Below are 24,539 nucleotides of genomic sequence, written 5' to 3' on the forward strand. Positions count from 1 at the left end.
ATAATCAGGATTACCAAGGATCTGGCAGTGCCTACAATAAAAGATCAGAGGGTCTGGAATACCATATTCTGAAAGGCAAAGAACTTGGCATTACAACCAAACTAACTACCTGGCAAGAGTCAGCATCATCTTTCAGAGGAGGAGCTAGATCTTCAATGAAGTAAGAGACTTTCAATCATTTTTCTTGGAAAAAAAAACTAAACTAAACAAAAATTTGACATCTGACCACAGGACTCAAGAAAAATATAGAAATGCAAACAAGGGGAAAATGCACACATACATATATATATATATGTATTTTATATTTATTTATTTAATATTTGCTTAGATGGGAAAATAATAACTATAACTCTTGAGAACTATATCATATTGGGGCAGTTAGAGGGTGCATCACATGGAAACAACAAATCATAGAAACAATCCATAATTTCATCCCAGAGCATGACAATGAGACAATAAACCAAAACCTATGGGATGCAGCCAAAGCAGTACTTAAGTGAAATTTTATATCTGTAAATAGCCACATGAATAAAAAAGAGACATGCAACTAAAAAGGCTAGAAAAAGAACAAATTTAAACCCCTCAATTAAATACCAAATTATAAATTCTGAAACTCACAGAAGAGATTAATAAAACTGAAACTAGAAAACTATTGAACTAATAAAACTAAAAGTCGGTTTTACAGGGAAAAAACAAGCAAACAACAACAAAATAGATAAATCTTTGGTTAATTTGATTAGGAAAAAAAACAAATTACCAGCATCAAACATGGAAAGGGTAAACTTACCACCAAAGAAAAGCAAATTAAAGCAATAATGGGGACCTATTTTGCCCAGCTGAATGCTAGCAACTCTGACAATTTAATCATATTGTATGAATATTTATAAAAATGTAAATTGCCCAGATTAACAGAAGAGGAAATAAATTACTTAAACAGTCCAAGAATTCAAGAAATTGAACAAGTCAACAGTGAACTTCCTGAGAAAAAAATTCTAGGGTCAGATGGATTTACAAGTGATTTTTATCAAACATTTAAATAACAATTCCAATACTATGTAAACCATTTAGAAAAATAGGTAAATAAGGAGTCCTGACAAATTCCTTCTATGACACAAATATGGTATTGATACCTAAATCAGGAAGAGTCAAAACAGAGAAAGAAAATTACAGACCAATCTCCCTAATGAATATTAATGTAAAAATCTTAAATAAAATATTAGCAAAGAGATTACAGCAATTTATTAGCAGGAAAAGTGGGGTTTATGCTAGGAATACAGGATTAGATCAATTTGCCATAATCAAATGCATCAATAATAAACCCCACAGAAATCATATGATAATCTCAAAATATGCAGAAAAAAACTTTTTTACAAAATACAGCACCCATTCATATTAAAACCACTAAAGGGATAAAGGGAGTTTTCCTAAAATAATAAGCAGTACCTACCCAAAACCAACAGCAAGCATTTGTAAAGGAGAGAAGCTGGATGTATTCCCAATAAGGTCAGGGGTGAAACAAAGATGTCCATTATCACCGTTACTATTCAACATTGTACTAGAAATATTCGTTAAAGCAAAATGACAAGAAAAAGTAACTAAAGAAATTAAGATAGGCAATGATGAGATAAACCTTTTCCTCTTTGCAGATGATTTGATAGTATACTTAGAAAATCTTATTAACAAGAGATATTTTCATTTGGGGCAAAACAGTTTTGGGAAAAGATAATAGCACAGAAGATGGTTCTATAATAGATATAAAACAGCAAAGTGAATAAGCCCTTTTCCATGCTGGGTTGTTAGGAAAGAAAGACTAGGGAGAGAAATATCATAGTAACAGAGATCTAATGGGACAAGGAAGTCATCTCTGGTGCACAGTAGACAATCTCCTGTAAACACCAGGAGCTGAGCAAGGATCATGATGCCTCTTGGAAGGAATTATCTTCTCCTAAGGATATCTGCATATTAACTAAAATGTTGAAAACACCTTTCCCTCTAAAACTTGATAAAGGTACATTAAACTCATAGGTTTCTTTTTTTTCTGGAAAGGATAGAAATAAAGAATTATAACATCAATAGGATAATTGAAGTTTTCATATGAAAATTCAGTGGAGTAAAATTTTGCATCTTACATTTACCCTGTCATTAGATATGCAGGATTTTCCTAGCACTTTTTTTTTTGCAACAAACATTATTAAAACTGTTCTGAACTATTTAACTGCTGCTAAAATGAAATTGCTATAAGCAATTTCATGAAGGCATTTCAATTAATCCTAATGAAATGAAGATGTAAATTTTACTCCCTTGCAAAAAATAAAGGAAAAAAAAACAGAAATGTGGTGTGAAAAATTAGCAATAATTCATGACTTGTATTCTTAGTAACAATAATATTAGAATATTGCAGCAGGAGAGAATCATTAGGATTATAGTGAATTATGATTATGAAAAATTGATGTACCATTATAGTTGAAAATGGAAAGAATTATATAACTTAAAGGTTGTAGCTGGAAAGTTTAAGAAATTTATGTAGGATCACACAGCAATTCTTCTTATGGCATAGAAGAGGCATTTGATGCAGAAAGGCAGAAATAGTATACATTCTTTTCACATCACGATGGAATAAAAACTACATTCAACAAAAAGTTAGGAGTAAATAGCCCAAAAAGTCATTGGAAACTAAATAATCTCATCCTAAAGAATGAATGGGCAAAACAATAAATCATAGACACAATTAACAAATTCACCCAAGAGAATGACGACAATGAGACAACATACCAAAATTTGTTGGATGCAGCCAAAGTAGTAATAAGGGGAAATTTTATATCTTTAGAGGCTTACTTGAGTAAAATAGAGAAAGAGAAGATCAATGAATTGGGCTTGCAACTTAAAAAGCTAGAAAAAGAGCAAATTAAAAACCCTAATCAAATACTAAACTTGAAATTTTAAAATTAAAATGAGAAATTAATAATATTGAAACTAAAAAAAACTATTGAATTAATTAATAAAACTCAGAGTTGGTTTTATGAAAAGACCAACAAAATAGATAAACCTTTCATAAATTTGACTAGAAAAAGGAAAGAGGAAAATCAAATTGTTAGTTTTTAAAATGAAAAGGGAGAACTTTACACCAATGAAGAGGAAATTAGAGCAATAATTAGGAGTTACTTTGCCCAACTTTATGCCAATAAATTTGATAACCTAAATTGAATGGATGACTACCTTCAAAAATATAGCCTTCCCAGATTAACAGAGGAGGAAGTAACTTGCTTAAATAGTGAAAGAAAGAAAAAGAAAGAAAAAGAAAGAAGAAAGAAAGAAAGAAAGAAAGAAAGAAAGAAAGAAAGAAAGAAAGAAAGAAAGAAAGAAAGAAAGAAAGAAGGAAGGAAGGAAGGAAGGAAGGAAGGAAGGAAGGAAGGAAGGAAGGAAGGAAGGAAGGAAGGAAGGAAGGAAGGAAGGAAGGAAGGAAGGAAGGAAGGAAGGAAGGAAGGAAGGGAGGGAGGGAGGGAGGGAGGGAGGGAGGGAGGGAGGAAGGAAGGAAAGAAGGAAGGAAAGAAGGAAGGAAAGAAGGAAAGAAAGAAGGAAAGAAAGAAAGAAAGAAAGAAAGAAAGAAAGAAAGAAAGAAAGAAAGAAAGAAAGAAAGAAAGAAAGAAAGAAAGAAAGAAAGAAAGAAAGAAAGAAAGAAAGAAAGCTATTAATCAACTGCCTAAGAAAAAATCCCAGGACCAGATGGATTTACATGTGAATTCTACCAAACATTTAAAGAACAATTAACTCCAATGTTATATAAACTATTTGAAAAAAATAGGGAATGAAGGACTCCTACCACATTCCTTTTATGATACAGACATGGTACTGATACCCAAACCAGGTAGGTTGAAAACAGAGAAAGAAAATTATAAACAAAATTATAAACCAATCTTCCTAATGAATATTGATGCTAAAATATTAAATACAATATTAGCAAAAAGATTACAGAAAATCATCCCCAGGAAAATATATCATGACCAAGAAGGATTTATACCAGGAATGCACAGCTGGTTCAATATTAGGAAAACTATTAGCATAATTGACTATATCAATACCCAAATTAACAAAAACCATATTATCATCTCAATAGATGCATAAAAAGCATTTGATAAAATCCAATATCCATTTCTATTAAAAACACTTGCGAGTATAGGAATAAATGGACTTTTCCTTAAAATAGTCAGGAGCATCTATTTAAAACCATCAGTAAGCATCATAAGTAATAGGGAAAATTGGATCCATTCCGAATAAGATCAGGAGTGAAACAAGGTTGCCCACTATCACCATAACTATCCAATATTGTATTAGAAATGCTAGCTTTGGCAATAAGAGTTGAGAAAGAGATTAAAGGAATTAGAGTAGGTAATGAGGAAACCAAATTATCAGTCTTTGCAGATGATATGATGGTATACTTAGAGAACCCCAGAGATTTTACTAATAATCAATAAGAAATAATCCACACCTTTAGTAAAGTTGCAGGATACAAAATAAACCCACATAAATCATCAGCATTCTTATATATTACTAACAAAATCCAACAGAGATACAAAGAGAAATTCCATTTAAAGTAACTGCTGATAGTATAAAATATTTGGGAATCTATCTGCCAAAGGAAATTCAGGAACTATATGAGCAAAACTAGAAAACACTTTCCATATAAATAAAGTCAGATCTAACCAACTGGAAAAATTTTTAACAGTTTTTGGATAGGTCAAACGAATATAATAAAGATGATAATACTACCTAAACTAATCTATTTATTTAATGTTATACCAATCAGATTCCAAAAAAAACTATTTTAATGGCCTAGAAAAAATAACAACAAAATTTATCTGGAAGAACAAAAAGTCAAGATTTTCAAGGGAACTAATGAAAAAAAAAAAAAAAATCAAATGAAGGTGGCCTAGCTGTAGCAGATCTAAAACTATATTATAAAGCAGCAATCACCAAAACCATTTGGTATTGGCTAAGAAATATACTAGTTGATCAGTGGAATAGGTTAGCTTCACAGGACAAAATAGTCAATAACTTTAATAATCTAGTGTTTGACAAACCCAAATATCCCAGCCTTTGGGACAAGAATTCACTATTTGACCAAAATTGCTGGGAAAATTGGAAATTAGTATAGCAGAAACTAGGCACTGACCCACACTAAACACCAATTACCAAGATAAGGCCAAAATGGGTTCATGACGTAGGCATAAAGAATGAAATTATAAATAAATTAGAAGAACATAGGATAGTTTACCTGTCAGACCTGTGGAGGAGGAAGGAATTTGTGACCAAAGAAGAACTAGAGATCATTAATGATAACAAAATAGAAAAATTTGATCACATCAAATTAAAAAGCCTATGAACAAACAAAACTAACATAAACAAGATTAGAAAGGATATAATAAACTGGGAAAACATTTTTACAGTCAAAAGTTCTGATAAAGACCTCATTTCCAAAATATATAGAGAATTGACACTAATTTATAAGAAATCAAGCCATTCTCCAATGTCAAAGAATGGTCAAAGGTCAAAGGATATGAACAATTTTCAGATAGAGAAATTGAAACTATTTCTAGCCATATGAAAAGATGCTCCAAATCATTATTAATCAGAGAAATGCAAATTAAGACACCTCTGAGATATACACTGTCAGATTGACTAGAATGACAGGGAAAGATAATGCGGAATATGGGATGTGGGAAATTTAGATGTGGGAAAACTGGGACACTGATAGACTGTTGGTGGAATTGTGAATACATCCAGCCATTCTGGAGAGCAATTTGGAACTATGCTCAAGAAGTTATCAAAATGTTCATACCCTTTCATCCAGCAGTGTTATTACTGGGCCTATATCCCAAAGAGATCTTAAAGAAGGGAAAGGGACCTGCATGTGCAAAAATGTTTGGGGAAGCCCTTTTTGTAGTGCTAGAAACTGGAAATTGAATGGATGCCCATCAATTGGAGAATGGCTGAATTAATTGTGGTCTATATAGAATATCATTGTTCTGTAAGAAATGACCAGCAGGAAAATTTCAGAAAGACCTAGGGAAACTTAGATGAATTGATGCTGAGTGAAATTAGCAGGACCAGGACATCATTATATACTTCAACAATACTATATGATGATCAATTCTGATGAACATGGCTCTCTTCAACAATGAAATGAACCAAATTGGTGCCATTTGTTCAATAATGAAGAGAATCAACTACACCCAGTGAAAGAACCCTGGGAAATGACTGTGAACCACAACATAGCATTTCCACTTCCTCTGTTTTTTGTCTGCCTGCATTTTTTATTTCCTTCTTAGATTAATTTTACCTTATTTCTAAGTCCAATTTTTCTTGTGCAGCAAAATAAGTGTATGGGTATGTATGTATGGGTATGTATACATATGTTGTATTTAACATACACTTTAACATATTTAGCATGTACTGATCTACCTGTCACCTGGGGGAGGGGGGAGGGGAAAGAGGGGAAAAGTTGGAACAGAAGGTTTTTCAAGGGTCAATGCTGAAAAATTATTTTGACCTTGTAAATAAAAAGTTATAATTAAAAAAAAAGAAGAAGAGGCATTTGACTTTTGAAAAATACCCAAATGAAGCCAAAACTCTAGCAAATCTCATGACACTAGAGAGGCTGAAAAGCAGTAATAGACTTAACAATAAGATATACATTTATACATTTATTGTCCATGAACTGACTTAACTAAGGACAAAAAGGCATAACACCAGAAGATTGGAAACCAGAAGTTGGGAAAAAGGAACAATTAATGATGACCTATAAGTTAAGCACAGAATTTTTTCAATTAGTGGGAAGAAAGCAATTAAAATGATATCATACATCTTTAAAAATAAATATATTTATATGCACACTTACATATTCTATAAAAACAATATAATTTGTGCTCGCATATTAGGATTATTCTTAATATAGAAGATAAAAATTTGTTCTTTTCTGGTATTTAAACCTTAACTAGCCTCATCCAGAAACCAGAAGATGCACTTCTTTTAATTGGATAGATTTTTTTCTACCAAATTTAATAATTTTAAATATACATTGCTTTATGAATTATATGAAGAGAGAAAAATCAAAGCAAAAGGGGAAAACCATTGAAGAGATTAAAAAAAAAAAGAAATGAACATAGCATGTGTTGATTTACATTCAAAAATATTCTTAGTTCTTTTTCTGGATACAGACAGTAGACAGCATTTTCTGTTTAAAGTCTACTGGGATTGCTTTGGATCACTAAACCACTAAGAAGAACCAAGTCTTTCATAGCTGATCCTCATACATTCTTCCTATTATTGTGCACAATGTAATCCTAGTTCTGCTTATTGCATGAAGCATCAGTTCATGTAAATCTTTCCAGCTTCTCTAAAATCATCTTGTTCATCATTTTTTATAGAACAATAATATTCCATCACCTTCATATACCACAGCTTATTCAGCCATTCCCTAATTGATAGGTATCTACTCATTTTCCAATTCTTTGCTACCACAAAAAGAGATGCTACAAATATTTTTGCACCTGTGGGTCCTTTCCCCTCCTTTATGATTTCCTTGGGATGAAGACCCAAAGGCACTGATGGGTGAAAGCAAAGTTTGATAGCCCTTTGGGCATAGTTCCAAATTGCTCTCCAGAATGGTTAGATCATTTCACAAGTCGACCCACTTTTCCCACATCCCCTCCAGTATTTATCATTATCTTTTCCTGTTATGTTAGCTAATCTGAAGATATGTAAGGTGATACCTCAGAGTTGTTTTAATTTGCATTTCTCTAATCAATAGTAACTTAGAGCATTTTTTATGACTATAGATGGTTTTAATTTCATCATCTGAAAGTTGTTCTCCTGCTTTGACCATTAATCAAGAGGGGAATGACTTGTATTCTTCTAAATTTTATAGTTCTTTATATATTTTAGTCATATCAGAAACATTGGCTGTAAAGATTTTTCTCCAACTTTGTTTTCCCCCAGTTAATGTATTTCTGTGGGTTTTGTTTGTGAAAGATCTTTTTAATTTAATGTAATCAAAGTTTTCCATTTTGCCTTTCATAATGTTCTCTAGTTCTTCTCTGGTCATAAATTCCTCCCTTCTCCAAAGATCTGAGAAGCAAATTATCCCTTCTTCTGCTAATTTCTCTATGGTATCATCCTTTATGCCCAAATCATGTACCTATTTTGACCTTATTTTGGTATGGAGTGTGAGATGTAAGTCTATGCAGACTTTCTGATATATTATTTTCCAGTTTTCCCAGCAATTTTCAGAAAATAGTGAATTCTTATCCCAGAAGCTGGAGTTTAGGAGTTTGTCAAATGCCAGATTATTATAATCCTTGATTATTTTGTCATGTATATCTAATCCATTTCACTGACCCATTACTCTATTTCTTAGCCAATACCAAATGGTTTTGATGACTGCTACTTTATAATATAATATAATTTTAGGTTTGGTACTGTTAAGCCACCACACTTTGTATTATTTTTTCATTAATTCCCTTGAAATTTTTGATATTTTGTTCTTCCAAATGTATTTTGTTATTTTTTCTAGTTCCATAAAATAATGTTTTGGCAGTTTTATTTCTATGGCATTGAACAAGTAGACCAATTTAGGCAGATTATTATTTTTATTACATATTAGCTGACCCATTAACAATTGACAGTATTCCAATTATTTAGGTCTGACTTTATTTGTGTGAGAAGTATTTTGTAATTGTATTCATACAGTTTTGGGGTTTGGGTTTGTCTTGGCAGGTAGATCCAAGTATTTTATTTTGTCTACAGTGATTTTTAAATGTAATCTTTCTTTCTATCCCTTCCTGATGGGCTTTTTTAGTAATATATAGACATGCTAATGACTAGTTTAGGTTTATTATATATCCTACAACTTTCATTACAAATAATGCTTGCTGTTGGTTTTATATAAATACTACTTATTATTTTAGGGAAAGCTCCTTTTATCCCTGTGTTCTGAAGTGTTTTTAGCAGGAATGGGTTCTGAATTTTATCAAAAGCTTCTTCTGTATCTATTAAGATTATCATATGCTTTCTGTTGTCTTTATTACTGATATGGTCGATTATGGTAATAGTTTTCCTAATATTGAACCAGCCCTGAATTCATGATATAAATCCCACTTAGTCATAGTGTATTATCCAGCTGATAAATTGCTGTAATCTCTATCCTTAATATTTTATTTAAAATTTTTGTAACAATATTCACTTGTGAATCCATCTGGTCCTGGAGATTTTTTCCTAGGGAGTTCATTAATGGCTTGTTATTTATTTTTTTATTTTCTAAAATAGGTCTGTTTAAGTAATTTATTTCCTCTTCTATCAATCTGGACAATTTATATTTTTGTAAATAGTCACCCATTTTGATTAGATTGTCAGACTTGCTGCCATACAATTTGACAAAATAGCTCCTAATTATGCTAATTTCTTTTTTCCTTGGGGGTAAGTTCATCCTTTTCATTTTTGATGATGGTGATTTTTTTTCTTCCTTTTTCTAATCACATTAACTAAAGGTTCATCTATTTTATTGTTGTTGTTGTTGTTGTTGTTGTTGTTTTTCATAAAACCAACTCTTAATTTTTTCAATTATTTCAATAGTTTTCTTGGTTTCAATTTCATCAATCTCTCCTTTGAGTTTCAGAATTTCTAATCTGATATTTAATTGGGGTGTTTAATTTGTTCTTTTTCTTGCTTTTAAAGTCGCATACCCAATTCATTGATCTCTTTATTTTTTTCATGTAGCTATTGAGAGATATAAAATTTCTCCTAAGAACTGCTTTTGCTGCCTCTCATAGGTTTTGGTATGTTGTCTCTTTGTTGTCATTTTCTTAGATAAAAGTATGGATTGTTTCTGTGATTTGTTGTTTGACCCACTCATTTTATAGAATTACATTATTTAATTTCCAATTGTTTTCAGTCTGTCTTTCCCTGCCTTTTATTGAATAAATTTTTTATTGCATTGTGGTCTGAAAAAAAATTATTTTTCATTTTATTTTTTTTATTTTATTTTACTTTTATGGCATAATACATAGTCATCTTTTTTTGTAAGTGACATGTACTGCTGAGAAAAAAGTGTATTCATTTCTGTCCCTATTCCAATTTTTTCCAGAGGTCTATCATATGTAGATTTTCTAGGATTATATTAACCTAACTAGTTTCTTTCTTTATTTTTGTGGTTAGAGTTGTCTGATTCTGAGAAGGGAAGATTGAGGTCCCCTAGAATAGTTTTACTATTTCTTCCTGTACTTGTCTTGAAATCTTCTCTAAAAATATGGCTGCTCTACCACTTTGTGCATAAACATTTGGTGTCCTTAAGTCATTGTTTATGGTACCCTTTATCAAGGTGTACTTCCCTTCTTTATCTCTTTTAATAAGATCTATTTTTATTTTTGCTTTATCTGAGATCTGAATTGCTAACTCTACTTTTTTTTTTTTTTATGTCAGCAGAAGGAAAATAAATTCTGTTCCAGCCTTTTACCTTTACTCTGTATTCCTTCTGTGTCATATTGTTTCTTATAAACAATATATTGTAGGATTCTGTTTTTAAATCCATTCTGCTATTTGCTTATTTATTATTTATGCTTATTTAAGTTTATTCTATTCACATTCACAGTTATGATTACCAGTTGTGTATTTCCCTCCATCCTATTTTCTCCCCTTTATATGCTTTTGTTTTCCCTTTCCACTCTTTTTAAAATGTTTTCTTTAACCGACCTTACTCACTACCTTATCATCTATCATCCTTTCCCCTTGTCTTAGTAGTCTTTTTCTACCCTCCATCCACTACCTTTTCTTCTACTAACCCTTCCCACCTTCTCTTACCTTTACCCCTAGTGTTTCTGCCCTTCCTTATCCTCTTTCTCCACCTACTTCTTTATGGTACTAGATAAATTTCTATATTTAACTGAATGACTAAGTTATTACCTCGTGGAGCCAAAACTGATGAGAACAAGCTTCAGACAATGTTCATACACATCCCTTCTTTCCCTTGATTGTAAAATGTCTTTTGCACCTCTACATGTGAACTAATTATTCTATTATACTTCCCCTTTCCTCTTTTTTCAGAATAGACTTTTTTTTTACCCCTTAATGTTTTTGCAACCACACCCTCAATCATGTGATGCCCTCCTCTCTGTCCCCCAGTGACAGACACAGTTCTCAAGAGTGACAGATATTGTTTTCCCATCTAGGGATGTAACTAGTTTAACCTTTAAATAATATATATTTTTCTCCTGTTTACATTTCTGTTTTTCTTGAGTCAAGTATAGATTAAATTTTCTGTTTAGTTCTGTTTTTTTCAATACAAATGATTAAAAGTCTCTTATTTCATTGAAGCTCCATCACCTCCTCTGAAAGATGATGCTGAGTCTTGCTAGGAAGTTAATTTTGATTGTAACACTAGGTTCTTTGCCTTTTGAATGAAATATGGTATTCCAGATCCTTTTATCCTTTACTGTAGAAACTGCCAGATTCTGGATAATCCTGACTATTGTTCCTTGATATTTGAATTCTTTTTTTTCTAGCAGCTTGAAGTATTTTTTATCTGGATATTATAGTTCTGGAATTTCACAACAATGTTCCCTGGGGTTTTCCTTGTGGTATCTCTTTACAGAGGTGATCACTGGATTATTTCAGTGAGTATTTTCCCTACTGTTTCTAGAATTTGGGGATAGTTTTCCTTAATGATCTCTTGAAGAATGCTATCCAGACTTTTTTTTTTTTTTTTTTTTGTCATGGCCTTCAGGTAGGTGAATGATTTCTAAATTGTCTCTTCTGGATCTATTTTCCACAGCAGCTGCTTTTCCAATTAGGAATTTCACATTTTCTTCCATTATTTTCATTCTTTTTAGTTTGACTGTGTCACGGAGTCATTAGCTTACATTTTCTCTGTTCTAATTTTTATGTATGATTTTCTTCAGTTAGGTTTTTTTTTTTTTTTTTTTGGTATCTCTATTTCCATTTGGTTAATTCTACTTTGCCTTCTGAGCTGGGAATGGAAACTATCCCACTGATTTGCTCCTCTACTGACCCAGACTAAGGGTCTTAACTAGTGATTTGCTGTGATTAAGACCTTTTTACCCCCTTTTCTAGAGTCAATCTGAGGGTGCTGAATACCCTTTTCACCCCAGTGAGTGACTTTTCTTGAAGTTTTTCCCATCTATCTTGACCTGGAGTGTAGTTTCATTGTATCAGACTCTGTTCAGAAGCTTGGTTTCATGTGGTTTTTCAAGGGCAACTGGGAGAGCTTGAATAGCTTCTTGGCTTTTCTTCATTATCTTATGTTAAAAATATGGAGATATGAAATCTGCTCTCAAAGGTCACAATATTCCAAATGAAAATAGGCAAAAAAAAAAAGAAAAGAGAGAGAGAGAAAAGAGAGTTGGGAGCTGACAAGCCTCCTCTTCATAGTACATCTTTCTCTCAATGCCAATTTAGTCATCTGATAGAACATATTCTTTTTTACTCAAATGACTAATAGTTTGTGCAAAAGGCAAGCACAGAGTTTTTGATATCAAATCTATCAAATTATTGGCAGAATGAGCAGATAAAAGGTCACAAAAACAAGAAAAACCAAACATATCCCTGCCATGATAAATTAGATTTACTAGTTACTGTGATTAAGTCAGCATGATATCACATATAGATGGAATGATAGACCTTGGAACTAGGAAAAATCTATCATAGAATACATAGAAGTTTCTAGATTGAGGGTCAACTTACTTCACCTTGACAAATCATTGGGATAAGATTATAACAAGATTAAAACAAGTGTGTTTTGTATGCAAATTACAAGTTGATTTCACAAATTAACCTAATAAAAGTTGGTAGTAATTCCACTTTAACAATATTAGGCATCAGGATGCTACCCATCTTATTTCATCTCTGAATAAGAAAAAAGAGCAAGTAAATTATTACACCTCTAAAAATAAAGGGATCAAACTAGATTGTCTCTGAGGTTCGTTCCAGCCTGTAAATTAATCTTTCTATCCTACAAAGTCTAATTAGAATAAATAAAGCTTTGAATTCCCAAAAGGTTAACTTGGTTCTCATTGTAACTGATATGATTCATTCTAAATTTATGAAGTGTTTACAAAAGAATATCTACCACATTTTCATTTATCAAATAAACTTGTCTCTAAACCCAGACTCTGACTTTATGCTCTTGCCTTAAAGGAGAGGTAGCCATGACCTCCACCAAAATAAATACAAACTAATCGTGTGGCAATTGTGGGGAGAATTATTGGATTTTAGAGGACCCGAATTCAAATTCCGCACCTATGATTTACTACCCATGTGATTTTGTATAAGAATTTAGGTACAGATATTTTTTATGGATTTCAAGCTCAGCATAGTCAAAAAAGAACTTATTTATAATCCCCAGAAATTTAGCTCTTTTCCTAAGAATCCTATCACCATTGAAGACATTATCTTCATAATCATGCAGGCTCAAATTATTTGCATCAATCTCAACTGTTAACTTGCATGCAATCCCACATAGCCAATCTGTGATCAGATATTTTCATTTTTACCTCCACACTGTCTCATATAACGTCCCTTCTCTCCACTGAAACAATCAACACAATAATCAACAACAAAACAACAATAATAATAAAAATAAATAAATAATAATAAACAAAAACAACAAATAATAAACAACAATAATCAACACAGTCAATGGAGGACTGCAACTTATGAAAAATGATGACTTGCAAGAAATTGTATATCTAAGTCATCTGTCTAAATTCATGCTAATACTATTCCAATAGGTTTATTTTTTTCCCTTAGTATTTTATTTTTCCAAATACATGAAAGAATAATTTTCAACATTTATTTCTTTGTATAACTTAGTGTTTCAAATTTTTCTTTTCCTTGCCTTCTCTCTCCTCCCCAAGACAGCAAACAATCTTATATAAATTAAATATGTACAATTCTCTTAAACATATTTATATATTTGTCATGTTATGCTGTTATGCAAGATAAATCAGATCAAAAGTGAAAAAAACCATGAGGGGAAAAAAAAACAAGAAGAAGAAGCAAACAATGATCACAAGAAGAAAATGTGAAAATAGTATGCTTCAATCCACATTCTCCATACTTCTTTCTGGATGTGGATGGCATTTTCTATTCCAAATCTTATTGCAATTGTCTTGAATCACTGCATCAAATAGATTTCTTATTCATCTCTCTACTTCATCTCTCTCCACTACAATCCATACTTCAACTTAGCTATCAAAACGAGTCTAATTTGTCACCCCTTTCTTCACTGACCACCAGTTTTTTCCTACAACTCTTAAGATCAAATATAAAATTGTCTATTTGGTATTTAAAGACCTTTATCACCTGACCCCTGCCTGTGTTTTCAATTCTCTTACAATTAACTCTCATAAGTATAACTCATAAGCATTTTTACCTGCTGCTTCTGAAATTTACTTTTGCCTTTAAAATTTCTTTCCCCATGTTCAGATTGAGCTCTTTATTTATTCAGCAAATATTAATTACAAGTATGTATAAGATACTGCGCCAGTTCATAAGGCAGAATGTGCGTGCGTGTGTGAGTGTCAGTAAGTGTGTATGCGTGTGTGTGTTATGTGTGTGTGTGTGTGAGTGTGTGTGTATCCTTGAAAAAGGTCAAAGTCTCTAGTGTATGATTAAGGTTTACTAACCCTAACTCCCAATCATGAGAGTAAAGGGAACACAATGTTTTTAGTTCAAGTATCTGACTTCCAATCCCACCTCTGATACTTCCTTGGGCAAGTGACAAATTTCTGATTTTGCCTAGTCATATGCTGAAATCAGGGACTTGGATGCAGATGCTATGATATCTATATTCTCAGTAGTGTTGTGTTTACATAGCATTAATTATTAAATCTTTATGACCCAAACTACATCTAAATCACATAATATACTGATTCAATTCTTTGGTTTCCCTTTAATTTTTTTTTAAGTATATACTTTTTTCTTTTCATAGATTAGAATAAAGACTGATGGGAAAAGAAAAAAAAATATTATCTTTAGAATTATCTTGATTATACTGTTTGTTACTTATGTGTATGAACAAATGGACTGGGAGTGTCTTGCTATTTGAGATATTAAAAAAGGAATTAAAAATTCTTCAGGCCAAATGTTAAACTCTAATATAAACAGATTCGTGAGGGTCATACATTGACTTAGAAAACCACAAATTAATGTTATCTATATTGTTCTATATTTTTATTTATTTTGTTAATCTATTTGCTATTACATCTTAATTTGGTTTGGCCAAGCTTAGGAGTTTTGTAGCCACTTGCTAGTAGCAGGGCTTGAGTTTAATATTTCTACTTAGGACCATTACATATCCTTTATTGAGGGCACCTGGCAAGATGTGTATAAAAATTACACCAAATTGAAAAGATGTGGAAGGCTTGTTACTAACCCAGAGGTGAAATTCTGTATACAGGAAAATATCACCAAGACATCCACATATGTCTTTGTGTCTTGCTCTTTTGCTATTCATTATAAAGATTTTGTTGATTTCAATGGGAAAAAAGCAGCTATTTTTCCAATAAGATCTGACCAAATGTAGCAGTTCTTAGAAACATTATCAAGATATAAGGTGAAAGCAATCTTAAACTCTAGAAATTAGTTAACACCATGGACTTAAAAGTTTAATACTTTCCCCCATATTACAACATGCAACAATTTAATTTTTTGTGTGCTTGAAATGCTGCCCTCTGTAATATAAACAAAATTGTTCATGTCCATGTGTTTATACAATGTGAATAAAGAAAATGGATATAAAGTTGTTTTGTGGGAATAGCATTTTTTAAGTTGATAGTGACACCATTATTCTTGACTCCCTTAACTGCTAGCACACTCCCTCCCAAAAGACTTGGTATTTAACTACATTGTATTTATTCTTTTTAAACTTATTCTTTATATACTTGCATACAAATTAACCATTTTCCCTGTTAAACTATTTTGCTCACCATGAAGTATTTAGCATCTAACAATCATAAGCATCATCGAAACCATAATAAATAACTAACATTTGTATGGTGCTTAATGTGTCAGACACTGTTAGCACTTTACAATTATCTCAAAATAAGTGCTTAAAATCATTTGTTAATTAATTATATTATCAAGAAAATAAGATGATAAGATCATAATTTGGAGATGAAAAAGACCTTTAAGGTCATTTAATCCTTTTATGTTATGAATGACTAAGGCTCAGACAAGCGAAATGACTTGCCCAATGTCACACAAATTGTACATTGCAGAGCTAGAGTTCAAACTCAGATACTGACTCCAAAGGCACATTCTTGACAATTCACAAGGATAATACCCAAGAGAATCTAATCCACTGTGCATTTAGACTTAATACATTGTGTCTAGATGTGTATGGGACATCCATATTGCCATACAAATACTCTGCATCTAGACATTGTCTCTCTATTTTCCCAGGTATCAAACTTTAAAGAAAGTAATCTTACAAAATCATCTTTCAGAACAATCTAATGCTCAATAAAATATCTAGGTCAAATGACTAATTTCATTATTTTTTATTCCAAATATATTCTGATTTTTTTAATAATAGCTTTTTATTTCTAAAATATATCCAAAGATAGTTTTCTGCATTCACCCTTGCAAAACCTTGTCTTCCAAAATTTTCTCCCTCTCTTCCCCCCATCTACCTCCTCTAGATGGCAAGTAAACCAATAAATGTTAAATATGTAATTTTTCTATATCTCTACATTTATATGCTGTACAAGAAAAATCAGATCAAGAAGGAAAAAAAAATGAAGGGGAAAAAAAAAGCAAACAATAACAAAGGTGAAAATACTATGCTATGATTCATGTTCATTTCCCACAATCCTTTTTCTCGATGTAAATAGCTTTCTCTGTCACAAGTCTATTGGAATTGACTTGAATCACCTCATTGTTGAAGAGTCAAGTCCATCACAGTTGATCATCACATAATCTAATCATTGCTATGTACAATGTTCTCTTGGTTCTACTCACCTTATTTAGCATCAGTTCATGTAAATCTATTTAGACCTTTCTGAAATCATCCTGACTTTTTTTTTTAATATTCTGATATTTCTAAGGAGCTAAATACATTGGATAGAATACTATGTTAGGAATCAGGAGATCTTGAATTTAGACAGGTTTTAGACACTTACAAACTATGCTATCTTAAGCAAGTCACTTAATCTCTGACTGTTTCTTCATTTGGAAAAGGGGGAGGATAATAGAACTTACATTCCAAAATGGCACATTGCAAATCTTAAAGCTCTATATACATGGTGTTACCATCATTGCATTACTGGACAATCTTCTTTTCATACTTTGACTCTTTAAAAAATTATTTAATATTTTGTTTTCCCCAGATATATGTAAAAACAGCCTTTAACATTCATTATTTTTCTTTTAAATTTTGAGTTCCAATTCTCTCCCAATCTTCTTTCATTGAGAAGGTAAGCAATTTGATATAGATTATATATGTATAATCATGTAGAATATATTTCCATATTAATCATGTTATGAAGGGGGGGGGAAAGCCATGGACCAAAAAAACCCCTCAAACCCAAGAAGAATCAAAAGTTTTTGTATTTTGTTTTTAAATATTATGTTTCAATCAGCAATCACTGGTTGTGAGACAGCATTTTTCATCATAAATTCTTTGGAACTACTTTCAAAGAATAGCTAAATCATTCACAATTGATCATCATACAATATAGCTATTTATTGTGTGAAATGTTCTTCTGGTTGTGCTCATTTCACTTTGCATCAATTTCTTTGAGTCTTTCCAGGTGTTTCTGAGAGCATCTTGATCATTTCTAAAAGCACAATAGTATTCATCTAAATCATATACTATAACATGTTCAACCATTCCCCAATGATTAGCAATCTCTCAATTTTCAATTCTTTATCACCATTAAAATTGCAACTATAAATGTTTCTATACATTTAGGTCCTTTTGTTTTTCTTATTATAGTGCTTTTGCTGTGTCAAAGAGTATGCATGGTTTTATAGTCCTTCAGAAATAGTTCTAAATTTCTCAATCAGTATACAATCCCAATAATTCATCTATGTCTAAGTTTTCCCCCATTCTCTCCAATATTTTGCCATTTTCCTTTTCTGTCATATTAGCTACAAATTATAAACCTTAAAAGGGAGTTAATCTGCTAATTAACAAGACTTGGAATTCTAAATATTGCCAGCATGCTAATATTGGGGTTCTTGCTTAGGAGTGTCTACTTACATAAAATAAGATACTCATATGGCGTATGTAATAATTTATTAAGTACACTAAAACAGAATGACTCCATCATTTCTTCACCTCTCTCAAATTACAAATATATTATTTTTATGATATATGTATGTACATACACACATCATACAAGGGGTAAAAGGGGGGGAGAAAAATGGAGGGAAAGAGAAAGAAATACATCACTAAACATCTAGCAAATACCAAAAATAAAGATCATCTATCTAGTAGACTAGCATAATTTCTTGTATTCCTTTTAAAATATATTAGCAATTTGTAAATCATCTTTTAATGTGTTTCTCCCTCCATAATCTTTTATTCTGATAAACTACTAAGTTCTTCTCTATTAGAATAAAAAATTCTAAATAGAAATTTTTCATTTATTCTAAAGTTATTACATATATAAAAAATAGCTGGTTGCACATAAATAAGAGAAATGGGCCTGGAAGTCCCAGAACTGGAGTTAGGAATTCCTGAATTCAAATCTAGTCTCAGACATTAATTAGTTGCATGAGCCTGAATAATTTACTTAACCTCTGTTTGCCCCAGTTTCCTCAACTGTACAATGAAGATAATAAAGAGCCTAATTTTCAGGGTTGTTTTGAGAACCAAATGAAATAATATTTGGATATTGCTAAGCACAGAGTCTAACACATTGTAGCAGCTTCTAAAAATGCTTAATCCTTTTCCTTTCCCTTTTTATACTGGTTCCTCTCCCAAAATATTCAATAGGAAAATGATGACGGACCATATGTAGCATATTAATATGACAATGGAAACAGACTAGGTCTCTAACTTTTAAAGAGCACTCAAGTTGGGACTGGGAAATAGGTTCAAATCATGTATTTTTTATCTATCATCTTACCAAGTCTCTCTCCTCTCTCCTCCCCCCCCCCTCTCTGTCTCTCTCCCTATGAGTATGGTAACAAAGATGGCATCTCTTGTCTCTTCCGGCCCTAATACTATGCTTAAAAATGCCAAACCAGTATTACCACTGGGTGATCCTTGGCAAATCACAAACTTCTCTGTGTTAGCATGTATGAAAATTTATGCAGAAAATCCCAAACTGCAAAAGCTTCAAATATTTCAAAATACATGTACAATAATATCTTTTAACACAATTTAGAAATTCTGAAGCATATTATTTATATTTTGTAAATTTGCAATGAAAAGCAATGTCAAACTTGAATAGCCAGAGGATCAGTTTGTCACTTTAAAAATCATTATTTAAATTATAAAAACTTCTGTTTTCTGTTTGCATACAAATGTTTTGAACAAGACACCAGCTACACATGATATTAATCAGCAAGACTTGCAGAACTGAAAATATAAACAACAACAACAAAAAGGAGGGGAGATTTTTTTTTAGTAATGTTTTAGAACTAGTTATTGTATGGTATTGAACATGGTTAACTATATGTCTGTGTATAAGTGGGCAAGTCCTTTAATCTCCTTAGATCTAACTTTCTTCATATATAAAATGAAGAGGTTGGGCTAAATAATCTCTGAGACCCGTTCCATCTCTGGATTTATAATTCTATAATCCTACAATACTAAAATGCAGATGGGATAGTATAAAGGATGAATATTGATTGGATGAACTAATATTAAAGTCAAGGCACAGGAAAGAGTGAATCATAAAATGAGCTAGCCAGCTTACAATGTTTTAGTGACTTATGTTTAAAATAATGAATGCAAGAATATAATCCCATCCCACATGGTTAACTGAGTCAGCAAAGATGGCTCTGGTTTCCCAGCAGGTGTGCAATTTTTTTGAGCTACTGTCCAAACTGTGGCACCTCCCATAATTAAATTCATAACCAATGTGGTCCAAGACCTATCTGCTTTAAAAGCAACCAACACCCAATCCCCTTAGGCTCTTTTGGGTGTACCCTTTCTGGGTGTGTGCACACCACCTGTGTGAAGTGTCCCTTTGCATGGGATAAAAATGAGCTTTTGTTTATATATTTCTTTGCAGAGTAGATGTGACCAGTTTAGGGTGTCAGATAATGAAAGGTCAGAACCAAAATAATAATAATAATAATAATAATAACACACACAATCAATACCATTAGTGAGCTCAAGTCTAGACACTGGAGAAAGGAAGACACAAGATAATTTTCTTTCACAAAGATTGATGTGGAAAATTAAAATCATTCAAGAATCTGAATTCCTTACTCCTTTCACACTATTTTATTTTAATTCCCTTTCCTTGTCAGTTACTTATGTGATGAAAAACCTGGCTGAAATATTCCAGGATGTTTAGCCATTTATCTGTATGTACTCTTATGAGCACCCTTCCAACGGGTTCCTTAATGGAAAGTAGAGGAGTAACCTGCAATGACCTGAAAAATCTTTTAGCCTAAGATTGTGCATTTCTTGATTCTTAAAGTAAATTCTAATTTTAATATCTCAACATCCCTCCCCACAAATAATAACTTCTTGAGTACACTATACCATTCCGGCCATTTTAGTTCTTAGAAAAATCAGTATTTAAAGAAAACAAACCTTTGCCTTTACTACCTAAAGGCTAAAAACAAGTCACTTAAGCTCAGTGAAACTCAGCTTTCTCACTTGGAAACGAAAATTTCAATTTTCTGTCTAAGATACTAAGAATCAGGTCTCCCAATTTGCTGCAAAGAAAAGCAAGCTCCTTTTTGCTCTCCCTCCCTCCCTCCCTTCCCCCCTTTTCTCTCTTCCCTTTCCCCTCTCTTCCTTTTTCCCTCTCTCTACCTCCTTTCTTCTCTTCCTTCCCAATAGCAACAAATGATTTGATTATTCCCAGGAATGGTATGTGGACCCAGAACTCCCTCATCTTCCCATTTCCCCATTCAAGAGCCGCAAAACCCTTAACAACGAAATTCAAACAAAGATGAAATTAGTAGGACATGTTTAAAAAAAAAAAAAAAAGTCCTGGCAGGCTTGGACAGCTAATAGCCAAAGGAAGCTGTGCATTCCAGTTTTATCAGCTCCTATTTCAAAGTCCTTCTCCCCATCCTGGAGGAGATAGGCCCAAGATCGCGTTTTTACCCCCCCCTTCCATCCTCCACCTCTCCAGACCTGAACAATATCCCCAAAGCACACCTCAAACTGTTGTTCCTCAAGACTTCCAATACCCCTTTTCCCCGTGCCTCCTAAGGACTGTCCAGTCTGACCTTTTCCCCCTAGCTGCTACTTCTAGTCCCCCTTATCCTCTAGCTGTGTCCCGCAATATCTATGGCTTTACAAAAGTCACATAACTCAATCCAAGTTGCGCCTTTTTCCCGCTCTGGACCCCATCTTAACCGAAAGTCTCCAAACCCCACACTTTTCGGGTGGCGCCAAAACTAAACCGAAACAAACCACGTGAAAATAAAAGTAGAAAAAAAGGTAAGTGAAGCGCAAGAGGGCGATTCTCCTTCAACCTCCCACTCTTCCTCCCGGCTCACCAACCCACTCACCTAAGAGCAATACGAATCTAAGAATCTCTCACCGCTTTCCCCGCACGTCAGAAGCTGAGTTTTGTACAACACTCCCTTTACTCTCACGGGTCAACCACCACGCTAGCTCCCCATCCCAGACCCAGCTCCTTAAACCTCAAGGTAGGGAGAGTTTCCATCCTCACTTATGATGAACTCGGATCCCCAACACTACCTGGGAAGCGGAGGCGTCCCACAGAAAGGGCCCGGGAAAGTTTGGAATTTTCATTCCCCAGAAGACTGAAAGTAGAGTGGAGGGAGACCTGGGGGGAAGGTACCTGGGAAAAATCAAGTCCAAAGGGAGCTCATCGCAGCCGCCAGAGCGGAGTTTCCCCGGAAGAACCCAATACTGAGCTGTGGGCAGGCGGGTCGGGAAGCCAGTTGTAACATGTCAAGTAATCGTGTCACACCAAACGTAGCTCATGCAGCCAAAAGTTACTCCTGAGAACCTGTCTGAACTCAAAAAAAAAAAAAAAAAAAAAAAAAAAAAAAAAAAAAAACAGCCCTCTCTGAGGAAACAAAAAAGCTTTTCTTTCTTTCCTCACCGTCCCTCACTCCCCGCAGCCTCGGCCGCCCCCACGCCCCTGGCTCCCGGCAAAATACACAACACTCACCTGCACTCAGGCAGGAGAGACTGGGAGAGCCAGGAAGAAAGTTTGTTTCTCACCTGGGAAGAGGTTGGGACTAAACTGGGCAGGGCCGTAGTTGCCTCTCGCTCTCAGCCCTGCCTTCTAGCATTGCACAATGGAAGGCTTGTGGGAACAATTAAGAAGATAGGGAAGGTATGAGTTCAGCGTCTACCTTCTGCTTTGTGGGGTCATTCTTAGCAGTGCAGTATAGATAAGGGAGATTCCATTCCAGGAAAGTACAAACACAAACCGGCCAAACTTTGGGGCTGTTTTCATTTCCAGATACCAGGAAGTGGAGTACTGGACAGATAAGGTTTCTGTGCTTCTTCAGTTCTAAGATTTCAAATATTCCCTAAAGGTTGGATTTAAATTATGAGAATCTCTTTACACTATATAAGTATTAATTATTTTTGAGCCCTATTAACATATTTGCGACAGCCCAAAAGAGCAACTTATTGAAAGTAGAAAATAAAATGCCCATAAAATGTGAAACAAAGCAACAAAATAAAACATACAACCACTAGGAATTCTTCAGGCTTGATTTTTCCCTCTATCTTTCTAAGGTTGTATTATGAATAGCAGTTTAGAATTTTTCCATTTTTAATAATCTTAAACATTTTATCTATTAAAATACATTTTTGAATGAAGTATTAAAGATAAATGTAAAGTTTTTGCATAAAGTGTAAGGCAGAATTGACTTTAATATAATCAGAGACTATTTTGAGAGGATTGTTTCATCTTGAAATTTTTTTTTTTTGAGAAAATCCTGAAATATTGAAGTAGTCTGATAGGTGATTTGTTACATCATTTTTTTCCAAAGAGAGTCACAAAATTAGTTGTTGTAACAAAACTTCTGATAGTTTCCATTGCTTGATTATTAATTGTATTACATAATATCTGTTTCTCAGGTAATTTCTGGGGAAATAAATTCCCAGTGAATGCACTCATGCAATGTAACATTACAAGTGACTTCATCAGTGGGAGGTGACTATAGACAAAATAAATATACAACCCACAAAATGTAATGTGTTGTCTTGGTCACCCAAATATGTAATCTGTATGAGACTTCCCCACACTTTATAGTGATTCCAGGTTGGTAATGTGGCATTGAATGGCCACTCACAGAAATAATACGATATTTGTATTATTGTATTAATTGATAAAGATACTGGAGTGATTTGTCAAGGCCTTCTCCACCTCATTTTATAGATGAGGAATTGAGGCAAAAAAGATTAAGTGATTTAATGGTCACAAATATAGTAAAGTCTCTGATGCCAGATCTGAATTCAGGAAGGCGAGTCTTCTAGATTTGCCATTTTCTCCAATAGCTATTTCTATGAAGGATCTAGTGACACCAACTTCTTGGGATTGATTCACTCCAACATGCCTTCTGAGAGGTCTAGATTACCAAAGATAGACCACAATCCCACATTATTTGAAAAACATAGATTCTTGACAGGAATAAGTTATTCCTTCTCAGTTCTCTGGATTTTGAATCTTTATTTGACAACAATCAATCTCTTCCAAGATAACATCACCCATAATGTGTAATATTTATACAACTAATCATTCATTGTAGTCACATTTTAGGTCTTAGATATAACCATTTATTTAACTGAAAATATAAAAGAATAATTCATAAATATTAATATAACAAATTAAATTGATTAAAAATGCACTTAAATACATATGAAAAGCTAGTTCACACTCCCCCATGAGTGCATTTAATATTTGTGATGAAGAGTAAGTATACCTATAAGAAACTCCCCCCCCCCAAAAAAAAAAAAAAAAAAAAAGGAGGAAAATCCTTGTGCCTGGAGTAATTCAAAATTCTGGACTACAGGTTTTGATGTGATGAACCCATTTAGGATTTTCTACACAAAACAACAATATTCACCACAACAAACAGCCTATTCCTCTGATCACACCCCTTGACTCTTGGTCCTCACCTTTCTCAACTTCCTTAGTACTTTTCTCTACTCAAGCATGACATTTACAAACTCTCAATTTACAATAAATCTGAAAAGAATGTTTAGGAAGTATTGTTTTTAATGTGAATAACTCATTAAACTGGATTTCTCTAAATTATACAGACCCCACCAGCCAATTATTCATCAAGTTGCATTCTCCTTTATCCAATCAAAACTAAAAAACCCCCGACAACAACAACACTGC

At 33.1% G+C, this 24,539-nt stretch overlaps 1 protein-coding gene across 2 annotated transcripts in view; it reads right to left on the reverse strand.

Moving 5' to 3' along the window:
- FAM83B (family with sequence similarity 83 member B) overlaps positions 1–22,552 on the reverse strand; it is a 100,527-nt gene extending 77,975 nt beyond the window's left edge. Inside the window, exons 1-2 of one of the 2 annotated variants that reach the window (XM_074310633.1) lie at positions 22,403–22,552; positions 22,014–22,188 (exon numbers count right to left, since the gene is read on the reverse strand). The gene's annotated coding sequence lies outside the window, so the exon portion shown is untranslated. Of the gene's footprint in view, positions 1–22,013; positions 22,189–22,349 lie in introns of both variants that reach the window. The other variant, XM_074310632.1, reaches the window with a different exon arrangement.
- Positions 22,553–24,539: the final 1,987 nt, after the last annotated feature.

Source organism: Sminthopsis crassicaudata, chromosome 4, assembly GCF_048593235.1.
Source record: "Sminthopsis crassicaudata isolate SCR6 chromosome 4, ASM4859323v1, whole genome shotgun sequence".
NCBI classification, from domain to species: Eukaryota; Metazoa; Chordata; class Mammalia; order Dasyuromorphia; family Dasyuridae; genus Sminthopsis; species Sminthopsis crassicaudata.